We start from the raw sequence: 13,934 nt of genomic DNA, 5'->3' as shown, positions 1-13,934 counted from the left end.
TTGAAGCTAAAGATTGTGAACACATGAGATCTCCCAGAATGAAGGCACACCTTAAGGAATTGCTTCAAAGTGCTTAGACCTGGGGAGCATTAGACAAATGGGATGCCAGATGGGTAAAGAAAAGAGACAAGAGAAAAAGGGATTCTTTGGAGCTGACTGAAAATGTGCAGCAGGATAAAGATTCAGAAAAGATTTTACCAATGAGGGAGATTCCAGGGGGAAATTTTGTTATTGTCTTGTGGAGCAGAAGTGACAAATGATTATCCAAAATTGAGAGAAAAGCCAGTAGAGTGGTATCAGCAGACAGACAGATTATTGAAATTTGCAGGGTGTTTTTGGGAGGACTTGAACACATTACTAGCGATAGTGGTTCCACCTGACTTGTGGATCGAGTGTAAGAGGAGTGTAGACAAGTGAACCAGAGAGAGACAAAAATACAAGTGCCCCATCTCCTGAAGTAATGAAATATTACTATAAGGTGATTGAGTTGCTGAAATCGAGAATTTCACACAAGAATATTGATTGGCAGAGGAATGACAGGATAGCTCAGGAAGCAAAGAAGTTGATGCATGCATATTATGAGAGGTTGTAATAGACATTTAAGCATTATAGTGGTACAGAAACAATTGAGGCTAAAGACATGCTTCATTTTGTGTTCAGATTTGTGGAAGGACTGAGACCTGAAATTAGTCAGATGATTAAGAGTCATGTGATTTGCTGGCAAGGAAAGCCGACTGATCAGGTGTTGCAGTATGTGAAATACTGTAGTGATGAGATTGACTTGAAGCAGAAACAGTTGAAAGAGAAGGCAATGGTGATGCAGATTAAAGCAGCTCAAACTGGAGTGCAAGGGAATTTTTCGCAGCAATTGTCACAGAAGCAGCAGGGAAACATGATGTTTCAGCCTCAGATGAGAGGTCGAGGTCATGGAGGCAACATGAATCGTGGTCCAGATTTGAATACTGTAGTGGTTCAGAATGATGTGAAAAAGCTATTGCCAAGTCACATTTGCGGAGCCGTAGGACATTGGAAATGGGAGTGCCCAATGACGGTGCAGGAAGGTGATGTTCAGCAGAGTAATTACATCAATTAATTCCAGAATGTGAGGGGACTGAGAGTGAGCGCTCCCAATCCAAATTTTCAGAATAATGTGAATCAAATGCAAAATTTCCAGCCCATGCAGCAGGTGCAAATACCCCGTGCACAAGTGACACAGGTGCAGCCAATGCAACAGCAGGTTCCCATGGTACCTAGACAGCAAATTCAAATACCTCAAGCCCCGATGGAGCAGAAACAGATGATGCTTTCTCTGCAGGTCACATGTCACAGTCTAGAGATAGTGTTACAGAAATAGTAACACAGTGCACCAGTTCCTGTTACACAGTGAGAATGGAATATATGATGAGTGGACGAGTGACAGTTCGGATGAGGAGCCGTGTGTGCTTGAAGTAGATCGGAGAGGGCCCTATGTCAAGGGAACAGCTATGGGTCACAAGGTTTGATTCTTGGTTGACACAGGAGCTACAAGCTCTACACTAAGAAGCGCAGAAGTCTCAAATTTTCCCCTTTCAGGAAGAACAGTTCAGGTTGTGGGAGTAGCGAATCAGTATTTGACAAACCCGATTACAGATCCAGTTCAATTTGAGATTGGCAATTTTCAGGGATTGCGTACATTTGTAGACTGCGATTCAAGTCTGGTATCTCTACTGGGAAGACACTTGTTGTGTTAAACAAAGTGTTTGATTACTTGCTCAAATGATGGAAATGTGAACCAGACGAATAGTGATGATGAAGAAGAACAAGCCCCAGGGGTAGAGTTTGAAACTACAAATGAGAAGTACCCTTTGATTGAGTTTTTCCCGATGTTCACAGTGAAAGAGCTTCACCCTTATTTGCAGGGAATGGTAAACGAGAAGGTATGGGATTTGATAGGAAAAGAAGTAGGTTTGATAAAGGGAGTGGAACCAGTTAAAATTACTGTGAAGCATAATGCAGTTTTTCTTCAACTTCCACAGTACCACATGCCGCAAGATGTCCTTATGAAAGTAGCTCAGGTAGTTGCAGACTTTTTAAAGCAAGTGGTTCTGAAAGAAATATTGAGCAGTCCATGTAACTCACCAATAATGGGTTTGAAAAAGCCATGTGGGAAGGTTCGGATTATTCAAGATTTGAGAAAAATAAATGAGATTGTGGTCAAATTTTGTCCCGTGGTGCCAAATCCAGCTGTGATAAGGTTCCAAATTCCATGTGATGCTGAGTGGTTCGTCACAAGCATTCTTCTCTGTGCCTCTTCATGAGGATAGCCAATTTCTCTTTTGTTTCAAATTCCTGGATCGAGTTTATTGCTGGTGCAGAATTCCTTAAGGGTTTTCAGAGTCACCTTCCATATTCAATCAGAAAAAGAATTTGGAATCATTGGAATTGCTTTTCCAGTCGAGCTTGGTGCAGTACATAGATAACTTACTGATTGTGTCCAAAACAAGGGATGAGTGCAAGTATGATATGATTGCCCTGTTGAACCATTTGGGAAAGAATGGTCACAAAGGCCCTCATTCCAACCCTGGCGGTCATAGACCGCCAGGGTGGCTGTCCACGGAAGCACCGCCAACAGGCTGGTGGTGCTTCATGTGGTATTCCGACCGCGGCTGTAAAGCCACGGTCGCCCAGCCGGGTCCGGCGGTTTCCCGCCGGATTAGCCCCGGCTGGGAGAATCCTCCATGGCGGCGCTGCAAGCAGCGCCGCCATGGGAATTCCGACCCCCTTCCCGCCAACCTGTTTCTGGCGGTTTTCACCGCCAGAAACAGGATGGCGGGAACGGGTGTCGTGGGGCCCCCTAACAGGGCCCCAGCATGATTTTCACTGTCTGCTATGCAGACAGTGAAAATCGCGACGGGTGCAACTGCACCCGTCGCACCCCTGCAACACCGCCGGCTCCATTCGGAGCCGGCTTCTGTGTTGCAGGGCCTTTCCCGCTGGGCCGGCGGGCGCTCCCTTGGCGGGCGCCCGCCGGCCCAGCGGGAAAGTCTGAATGGCCCCCGCGGTCTTTTGACCGTGGAGCGGCCAATTGGCGGGGTAAGTTTGGCGGGCGGCGACCGCCGCCCGCCAGACTTGGAATGACCCCCAAAGTGTCTTCGCTTAAATTGCAGTACTGTCATAAAGTAGTGAAATATTTGAATCACCAAATTGAAAAGGTTTCAAGAAAGATATCTAGAGAAAGGATTACAGCCATGGTGTGGATAAATCCCACGACTATGCAGAGAGATGTCAGGATGTTTTTGGGAATGGTGGGTTATTGTCACCAATGGATTCCAGATTTCTTAGTCATTTCAAGACCATTGCAGAACCTGACTCATAACGAAGTCACTGATCCCATAAGGTTAGACCAGGATGAAATGAAAGCGTTCACTGAATTGAGAGAGAGTTTGTGCTGGGCTCCAGCGTTGGGTATGCCTAATTACACAAAACCTTTTACATTGTTTTGTCATGAGCGTGATGCATGTTCTTTGTCTGTCTTGACACAGGTTTATGGAGGTGTAAACTGCCCACTAGCTTTTTTTCAGCTACTTTGGATACAGTTGTAGCAGCCTTACCGGGTTGTTTGTGGGCAGATGCCGCAGTTGGTCAAAGACTTACATAGCGTGATGGCATTGTGATGGGACATCCCCTGACTGTAATGGTCCTTCATTCTATTGTGATTCTACTTACAAAGGCGAAAACCCAATATTTGACAGGTGCAAGGTTGACTAGATATGAAACGAGTATTCTAGGGTCACCAAATGTATCATTGAAAACATCTACAGTGCTGAACCTGGCAACCTTACTTCCAAGTGAAAATGCTGAGATTGAAAAAGAGGAATATGTTAAGCATTATTGTCTTGAGGTAACTGACTTGTGCATAAATTGAGACCTGACATTAGAAATACCTAATTGGAAGAAAATGGCCAAATTATCTTTGTCGATGGTTCTCGTTTGAGAGACAATATAGGGACACTGGGGGCAGGATATGCTGTATACACAATACCTGGTACCTTGGAAGCTTCTTGGCTTCGAGGAGTGTATTCTGCTCAAGTAGCAGAACTGGTAGCCCTTACTAGTGCGTGCCATGTCTCTGCTCAGATAAAAGGTATAATCTATACGGATAGCCAGAATGGATTGTACATTCCTTACTGGTTCACTAGTAAGGAATGCTGAGAGAATTAAAGAATTGTTACATACTATTCAAATGCCTGAAAAGATTGCAGTGTTGAAATGCAGTGCACATCTGAAGTCACAGGATTATGGCCCTCATTATAACATTGGCGGTAAATCCCGCTTACCGCCACTCTGACGGCCGCCAACTTACTGCCGCCGCCGCAATGGACATCCGTTCACCTTATTATGACACACACACACCAATCTGTCAGTATTCAGCCCCATACAAAAATAACCACACCAAATGTCAGTGATAAACTGGTGGTATCAAAACCCACACCGTTACGCCAACAGAACAACGCCAATCACATTATGACCCACGAATCACCACAGCGGGCATTCAACTGCAGTAAACCATTGGTGGTACATACCGTTGCGCTCAGAATGGACACACACAAACAAAACAACACCACATTGGACAATTCAAACAACACACACCTGCCACCCATACACATACCACACCCACACCACTATAAAACACACACCCACATTTCCCACAACCCTTTGCCATTTCAAACCTTTGCTAGCAGGGAGACACCAAGACCACTGAGACAACTAAAGCCACACACTATTCACACCTGTACACCACTCATGCACCCCACATCGCACACCCCAACAGACCCTCACCAACACACCTCACAGAACACCCTTGGCACCACAAAGACACCCCCGTTTCACAGAGGAGGAGCTAAGGGTCATGGTGGAGGAAATTATCAGGGTAGAGCCACAGCTATTTGGAGCATAGGTGCAGCAGATATCAATAGCTAGGAAGATGGAGCTATGGCAGAGAATCATGGACAGGGTCAACACCGTGGGACAGCACCCAAGAACTGGGAATGACATCAGGAAGAGTTGGAACCACCTACGGGGAAGGTACGTTCCATTGCAGCAAGACACCAGCTCGCAGTTCAGAGGACTGACTGAGGACCCCACCTCCTTCCCCACAACTAACAACATGGGAGGAGCAAGTCTTGGCAATCCTGCATCCTGAGGGCCTGGCCGGCGTAGGAGGATGACTGGACTCTGGTAAGTCAACTCTCTACTAATACTACCCCTCTACCAGCATGCCAACACATACTATCCCACCCTACACCAATGTACACAAGTGAAAGCTGCCAGTGCAAACCCAACCAAGATGGCAAGCCACGGATGCACTATATGTCAGACACATCAACCATTACACATCATTTACATCTCCACAGGTACCCCAGCCAATGTCAGCGGAGAGGAGGTGCCAGCACTATCCAGTCCCCTAACTGAAGAGGTCCACAATGATGACAGCAACCCTGGTCTTCAGGATCTGGATGACCTACCTGGCCCATCAGGGACCACTGGACAGCCGGCTACCCATGCCCAGTCACACACCAGCACAGAGCCTCCCCCATCACGAAACACCACCACAGCACCCACCCAGTGTACCCATACCTCTCTCCCCAGGACATATCAATCAGCAGTGTGTCCACCTCTACAGGGACCCCAGGCCACACCTCATACCCAAGACAATCAGGGACCTGGGGTCAGTGGCAGTGGTCACATGGTTCAAGGGACAGAGGCACAGGCCAACAGGGAAACTGGGAGGAGTGCTGTGCGCCAGGGTAGGACAGGCCCAGGGAACTGACTGTCCAGGAGGCTCTTGTAGGGATCCTGGGAGCTTATCAACATTCCCAGGACACTGTGGGCCGGATCCTGGACAATGTTCAAGATAACAGGTGGCTGCAGGATGGACAGTACCAGGGGATCAGGGAGGACTTGCAGGCCATAAGTAACACTCTGATCTCCATAGCAGGGGTGCTGGCAGACTTGGCCAACATTTTAAAGGGAGGCAGTCTCACACCAGCGGGGCCAGACATCTGAAGAGCCTTCCATTTCCACTGCCACTAGTGGCCAGGAGGCCCAACCACAGGACTCATAGGCCACCAGCACCCCTCCCCCTGCAGAAGGTGAACCACCCCGCAAATGTTCCCTGCGATCCAGACAGATGCCAGAGACACTTGCCAAGACAACTGCCAGGAAAAGAGCCTCTCCTGATTGTCACCCTTGTGTCTCACCCTATCCCCCTGTCCACCTTGACCTGCCATTGCTCCCCTTCCTATGTCCCCTTGGAAAATGCACCTGTGCTACAAACAGACTGGAACAATACCTTGGACTTTTCTCCATCATCTCCCCATCCCATTGCACTTGCCCCTCCATATTTTACCACTTCATTAAACACCATTGGAAAAAAATATGTATTCATTGAAATAGATACAAACATTGCAAATCAACTGTACGGAAAATAAGCATAGATGAATGACCTGTAGTGCAGTGATCACACCACCAGTATATGTGAAGTCATCAACATCTACAAAATGAATTGCCAGAGGGAACAGTAAGTGGGCATAGAAGTGGGAAATATCAGCATGCCATTGCCACACAAATTCACACAAATTCAAACAAATGTCACTGAAATGTGAAGTAACACTGTCCTACCTGTGTGTCATTGGAAGTATTGTCAGATCACAGATGTTTTGTTATCCTCATCCTCTGCCTCCTCATCCTCACTGTCCACAGGGTCCACTGCTGGCACACGGGCATCTCCAGCCTCCTCCTCCTCCTGCAGGAATGGGACATGGCGCCTGAGTGCAAGGTTATGCAACATGCAGCATAACCACCACTATCTGACAGATCTTCTTCAGTGAGTAGCACAGGGATCTACCTGTTTGATGGAGGCACCGGAACCTGGCCTTCAGGAGGCCAAAGGTCCTTTCAAGTATCCTTCTGGTTCACCCAGGTCCCTCATTATAACACTCTTCAACCCTTGTCCTGGTATTCCTCACAGGGGAAAGCAGCCATTATAGGTTTGGGGTAACCAGAGTCACCTGCAAATTTTGAGGTACAACATTTATCCACACACTATCCCATACGCCCCCCACCATACCCATACACCAACATATACTGGGTGGGTACCAGGGCTCACCTATTAGCCACACTCGGTGCCTCTTTAGTTGGGCCCTCACATTTGGGATGCTGCTACTCTTCAGGACAAAGGCATCACGCACTGACCCAGGATACTTAGCACTGACATAGGAGATGTACTGGTCCGCAAGGCACACCATCTGTACATTCATAGAGTGGAAACTCTTCCGATTCCTGAACACCTGTTCATTCTGGCGGGGGAGACGACAAATGCAATATGTGTTCCATCAATTGCCCCAAGTATGTTGAGGGAACTCGGCCCTCACTGTAGTCAAATCTTCAACCTGGGGGAAAACAATGTAGCTACACATGTGCTTTATCAGGGCAGACAACACTCCTGTCAGCACGTTTGAGAACATTGGCTGTGACATTCCTGCTGCCAAGCCCACTGTCACTTGAAAAGAACCAGTTGCGAGGAAATGGAGTACAGATAGCACTTGCACAAGAGGGGGGATCCCAGTGGGGTGAAGGATAGCAGATATTAGTTCAGGCTCCAATTGGGCACACAGCTCTGTGATTGTGGCCCTGTCCAATCTATAGGTGAGGATAATGTGTCTGTCCTCCAGTGTTGCCAAGTTCACCAGGGGTCTGTACACAGGGGTATGTCTTCATCTCCTATTCATCCACAGCAGTAGCAATCTAAGGGACACAAGAGTGAGGATCCAGCCACAAACTGAACAATGGAGCTACAACAGAACTTTGCATCCTGTAAATATGTAATGGGTCATTATGATTTGTCCAGTATGTCCTAATATCTCCTGTGACGCAGCATTATTCCAGGGCCTGCTCTCCCTGAAATGGCATCCGCCTGTCCTGTGAGGAGGGACAGGTGGAAGTGAGGTAATTTCGCTGACATTGTGTGCCGTTGCGGGAGGTAGCCAGGAACGCCGTACAACTCCGCATTGATTATAATTTGGCCCTATGGATTACAGTGGCCAATGGTGATCTACTCCGGTGCTGACGGTATGCACCACCGTGGACGTGACCGCCATTTTCTATCATATTTCTCATTTGCTACCTGACCTTCCACAGTAGAGGACCCACACTACATGTTCTGCTGTGACCTGTGTCTGGAACCTGCCAAGGCCCATGTGACTGGAGAAAGGGCCCCAGCCTTCACTTCAGAGGAGTTGGAGAGACTGTTGGATGGGCTCCTACTCCAATATGGACTGATGTATGGGCCTCCAGACCAACAGGTGAGTACACTGTGAGTACAATGCATGTGGCATGAATGTATGGAGTTGTATGTGTGAAGGCCTCGTGTAAGGGGGGTGGGTGGATGTCCTCTGGTTGGTCTACAGGTTGTATGCTGGGCAATGTGTGTTTAAATGGTGATGGAAATGGGTATGGTGGGCCATATGTGTATCAGGCAGGACTGTTTGTCGAAATCTATTTTCCTGTGTGTATTGCCTCTGCAGGTCAGCACCCATCAAAAGAACGGTATATGGCGTGCCATCGCCAAAGAGGTGTGGACCCTGGGGGTCTATGGCAGGCAGAGAACCCACTGTCGCAAACAGTGGGAGGACCTGAGACACTGGGCATGGAAGACCGCGGGCCAGCTAGGGATGGCCTCCCAATGAGGAAGGGGTGTCCGATGAACCCTGACCCCCCTGACGGCCCGCATACTGGCAGTGGCCTATCCTGAGCTGGATGGGAGCTTGAGAGCATTACAGCAGCCACAAGGGGGTGAGTACAATGCCCATCATTACAACTTACGCATGTTAAGGTGGTATCCGGGTGGGGGATGTGTGTCAGTGGGTGCCCTAGGCCAGGCCTGACATTGCAGCGTAGGTCCTCTGGTGGCTAGGTTCAGAAGGGAAAATCTTGCAACATAGCGCGTAGGCATTTACTGCTGGTCAGGGCTGCTTGGGTCCCAAGTGTGCTGCATTTGGTGGTGCGTGCCCCTCCTCATGCCTTGGCCGCTAACTATTTCTCTGGTAGTGCAATGCATATTTCATAGGGCTGTTCCCTGTGTGTGACGGTGCTGTGTACACCTATGGTGGTGTTGGTGCAGCCATTGGCCAAGTGTATCCTTTGTCTCTTCCCCCCCATTTTTGTTTTGTCATCCTGTACGTATATGTGCATTAGCATCATCTGGCGGGGGAGCAGAGGCACCAGTGACTGAGGGAGCTGCATCCCACAGGATCCAGGAGGCAGAGTACACCGACGGTAAGGGCACCAGTGGGACCGAGGGCGAGGGGAACACCACAGCGGAGACTGGAGGGTACAGTTCTGACAAAGATACCTCCTTCGATGGAAGCTCCCTAGTGGTGCCAGACACTTCTGTGACCACCCCAGGTACAGCTGCCACCCCCGTACCAGCACCCCCTCAGCGAGTTGCCTGTACCTGCTCACCCAGGAGGGTGGGCATCTCCTTCGCCCCAGGTACCTCAGGCCCTGCCGGTGTGAGCCCTGCAGCCCTGAGTGAGGAGGCTATTGACCTCCTGAGATCCATTTCTGTAGGGCAGTAAACCATTGTGAATGCCATCCAGGGGCTGGTAGCCCAGATGCAACAATCTAATGCATTCCTGGAGGTCATTCACTCTGGATCGATGGCCCAGAGATCGATTCAGGCTCTGGCCTCCTCTCTGATTGCAGCCATTGTCCCTGTTCCTACCATCCCCTCTCCAACTTCCTCTGCCCAGTCCCATTCCCCTCAACCCCAACCTGTCCCAAGCACACATACAGACGAGCATGCACACAAGACAACACCCAAAGAATGTCACAGGCAAACACAAGCGCCACACTTCATCCCACAAGCACTCACTCAAACACCATCCAGTTGCAGACACAACATCCACTATGTCTACTGTCTCCCCCTCCTCCTCCTCCTCCACCTCACACCCAGTCTGTCCACACTCACACCTGCATGCACTACATCAGCATCCTCTACCAGCATCACCACACCAAGCAGAACACACACCTCACTGGCAGACATCTCCATAACAGCCATGTACACTTCCCCTGTGTTCTCTCCTGTTGTGTCTGTCTCCCTCTCCTAAAATACACAAACGCAAGCACCTCCAACAACCACTCCCTCATCCTCCCCTCCCATTCCTTCTCCCTCTTCCCGCCCCAATGACCCTAAACAATCTTTTCCTATCCATTATTAACCTCTTACCTACCCCTCACCCAACATCCTGCACATATGGCCAGGGTAGGAAGAGCCCAGCAAGCACCTCACACACACAGTCCACGGACCCAGTCGTCACTGCACCCACTTGTGGTGGAAAGGGTGGAAGACCAAGGAGCCTGCTCAAGCAGGCAGGAAGACCAAGGGTCTGGACCAGGAACTGTGATGTAGCCCCCACCAACAACCATGGTTGTGCAGCTGTCTGAGGTTGCAGGGGATGGGCAGGAGCCTCCCCTCACCAGCAGCACCAAAACTTTGCAGCCGTCCGAGGTTGCAGGGGATATGCAGGAACCTCCCCCCACCAGCAGTACCATCACTGTGCAGCCATCACCGCTGGCGGACGGTATGTAATCCTGCCTCCATGGGCTGCTGTGGTGCCTGCCCCCTCCAAAACCAGTGAACAGGACACCCACCTGAGAGACTGTGGCCCTGCACTCCCCAGGATCAAGCACAGGGCATTTTGCCCCCTTCAGAATCAGTGGATATGACACCCACCTGTGAGACTGTGGCCCATCACTCCCCAGGATCAAGTGCAGGGCAGGTTGCTCCCTCCAGAACCAGTGGGTGAGACACCCACATGAGAGACTGTGACCTTGCACTCCACAGGACCAAGCACGGGGCATGATGCCCACTCCAGAACCAGTGAACTTGTTATATCTCCCGGCTGAGGTGCCCTCTCATTTTCCTTCCTCCCTCCCTTGTGTGCTAGGCAGCTGTACTCACTGTTGTCATCTTCCCTGGCGTTGGTGTTCATGATAGAGCAGAACATAGAATATCATCAGGAAGACGTGCAGTTCAGGTTCCATGGCGGCGTGGTTCTTCCCTGTGTCTCCAATGGCGAGTCCTTTCCCTTCTGAGCTCAGTTTCCACCAGGCTTTTTATGTCATTGGTACTGCCCCAGAAAAAGTGATGGTTTCCAGGGTCTTAATATGGTGGGCGGAACATTGACTTCCACCTGGCTGTAGGCGGCAACCGGCTGGCAGTCGGTGTGGTACATTGGCTATCTATCTGAGATCTTTCTGCCATGGTCATAATTTGGCTTTATTTTCCGCTGGCTTGTTGGCGGTATTACTGCCACTTTATCACCACCTGCCAGGGTCTTAATGGGGGCCTACGTGTCATTGGGAAATGGATATGCGGATCAAGTCGCAAGATTTTGAGCATTGAACTATATATCGTTCAAAGACAAGTGGGAACTGTTACCTGAAGAAGGCGAAACTTGTACACGCTATGCTTTAAGAAAATAATTGACACTTTGGAAGAATTAAAAGCTTTGCAGAATAATGTTGACAGGGAAGAAAAGCGTTCATGGAGCAAACTGAAATGTGTGCAAAGACAAGATGAATTGTGGGTTTCAGAAGAGGGTCAATTGGTTTTGCCGAATAGTCGGTTGTCTCAAATAGTGTGGTATTATCATGGTCAAGCACATATTCGGAGGGATGTAATGATTTGTTTGTTCTACATAATTGGTTCAACCCAAAGTTTAGACAAGTTGCTGAATCAGTTTGCCATCGATGTTCCATTTGCCAACAAATAAACGCAGGGAAAAGGCCTGTGGTTAATTTGAGTGGTTGTGTTTTTGTTTGTTCCTACATTGGAAGAGCAGGAGCTCCATTCAGCAGAATGCAAATGGATTTCATTGAGATGCCTGCGTGTGGAGGTTTGAGATTTGTGTTGGTGCTTGTTTGCATCTTTAGTCACTGGATTAATGCGTACCCTACACGAAGAAACAATAGTCTCACAGTAGTGAAACTACTGCTTAGGGAACTGAAATCGCATTTCGGATTTCCGATCTCTTTAAAATCAGATAGGGGAAGTTACTTCAACAATGAAGTAATTAAATTACTGTGTGCAGCATTGAACATTGAGCAGAAGTTGCATTGTAGTTACCGCCTTGAAGCATCAGGACTAGTGGAACAGATGAATGGTACATTGAAGTCAAGTGTTGCAAAGATGAGTGCGTCCACGAATTTGAAATGGTCTGACGTATTGCGTTTAGTGTTGATGTCAATGAGAAACACCTGACAGGAAGACAAGGTTGTCGCCGCATGAGATCCTTATGGGCAGAGCAATGAGGTTACCAGCCGTGCCAGCAAATGCACTTGTCAATATTACAGGTGATATGGCGTTGGATTACTGCAAAGGTCTGACTGATGTGGTTTGCTCTTTTTCTCAGCAGGTGGAAGCCACCACATTGCCACTGATCCATGACCAAACCTGAAAGCTGGGGACTGGGTTGTGATCCGAAAGCATGCGTGAAAGACAAGTTTGGAGCCTCGTTGGAAGGGACCATATCATGTAGTTTTGACAACTACCACAGCTGAGAAGGGTGCTGAAATTCGGAACTGGATTCATCCAAGCCACACGAAAAAAGTGGCATGTCCACTGGATCATGAAGAAGCATTGTTGAAAGTACCAACAACAGTGAGACAAGTCTCAGGACCGGAAGGAGAACAAAGGGGAACTGAGACCGGATCTGAGCCCGTTGAGCACAGTTCAGTCACTCCTGTCAGAGACGAGGAGGGAGACCTTCCGGAGGGTGACGGAGAGCCTATCTCAATTGAGGCAGCAGGAGAGCCTAGTCAAAGGAGGGCTTTTTCAGAAGCAGATGATCTTGAAGGACAATCGGAGCCATTGCCAGACCTAAAAGGTGAAGGAGTTGAGGTGGATCAATGTCAATGTGATTTGACTCCTCCTGAACTAGTTGCAGGTCCGTCAAGAGAAAACACCACAGAACAAGGAGAAGGTTCATGTTTGACTAAGAAGAGAACACTGACAAAGGGTCCACTGACAGGAGATAAGTGACCAGAGTCACAGGTGAAGAAAGGGAAAGAAGTGGTCATTGAACAAACAATCAAAGAAGAAATAGATAACACAAGGAGAGAAGATCTAAGTGAAGGAGAGCTGAATGGTGATTGAAAACTGAAAAGAAAGAGAATCGCAAGTCGAAGATACGCAGGTCCTGAATGGGCATATGCAACTACAAATGAATGGCAGCAAGAGTTTATGTCTTTTTGTTTTGATAGAGAAGTTCCTTGGTCAGTATTTTAGCACCTGAAGGAAGCTAATGAACTGAACTGTTGAAACAATCTGAGAGAAATTTTGAGAAAAGAAAACTGTTGGAAGTAACCGGAAGAGATGTTGATAACCTGATTTGACTCTTGAAACCTGATTTTGACAAAGCTGCTAACCAATGACAAAGGATCGTGGAAGTGAAACTGAACTGCTGAAAGAAGATTTGTCCATTTTTTATTTTTGCTGCAAGTTTAACTAAATTTCTACTGCTTTCTGATTCTTTACAGATTATGAGTAACATTAGTCAACAAGGTGAGGTACTAGGCGCTGTAAATATATGAGCATTGGTTTGGCGATTATGTGTGGGATATTGTTTGTGGTGTTGATTGTGGGTATGTCTGTTCTTGATAAGAAAGAAACCAACCATACTTCTGCTTTTGAAGCAACTACTGCACTAACGGCATAGGAGAAGTTTAGGTTTGATGAGAAATATTTGCATGAGGATACGAATGCGTAGAGAGAACTTTCTTCTAATGGTTTCTATTGCTTATTGAGTGAATATGTTGAGACAATTGATGTGATGAATTGCTTTGTGTCTAAGGAGATTCCTTCATCAGTCGAGGATGGAGTCACCTATCAT

This window comes from Pleurodeles waltl, chromosome 1_1 (genome assembly GCF_031143425.1).
Source record: "Pleurodeles waltl isolate 20211129_DDA chromosome 1_1, aPleWal1.hap1.20221129, whole genome shotgun sequence".
Lineage (NCBI taxonomy): Eukaryota > Metazoa > Chordata > Amphibia > Caudata > Salamandridae > Pleurodeles > Pleurodeles waltl.
This window is presented reverse-complemented; position numbering follows the sequence as displayed.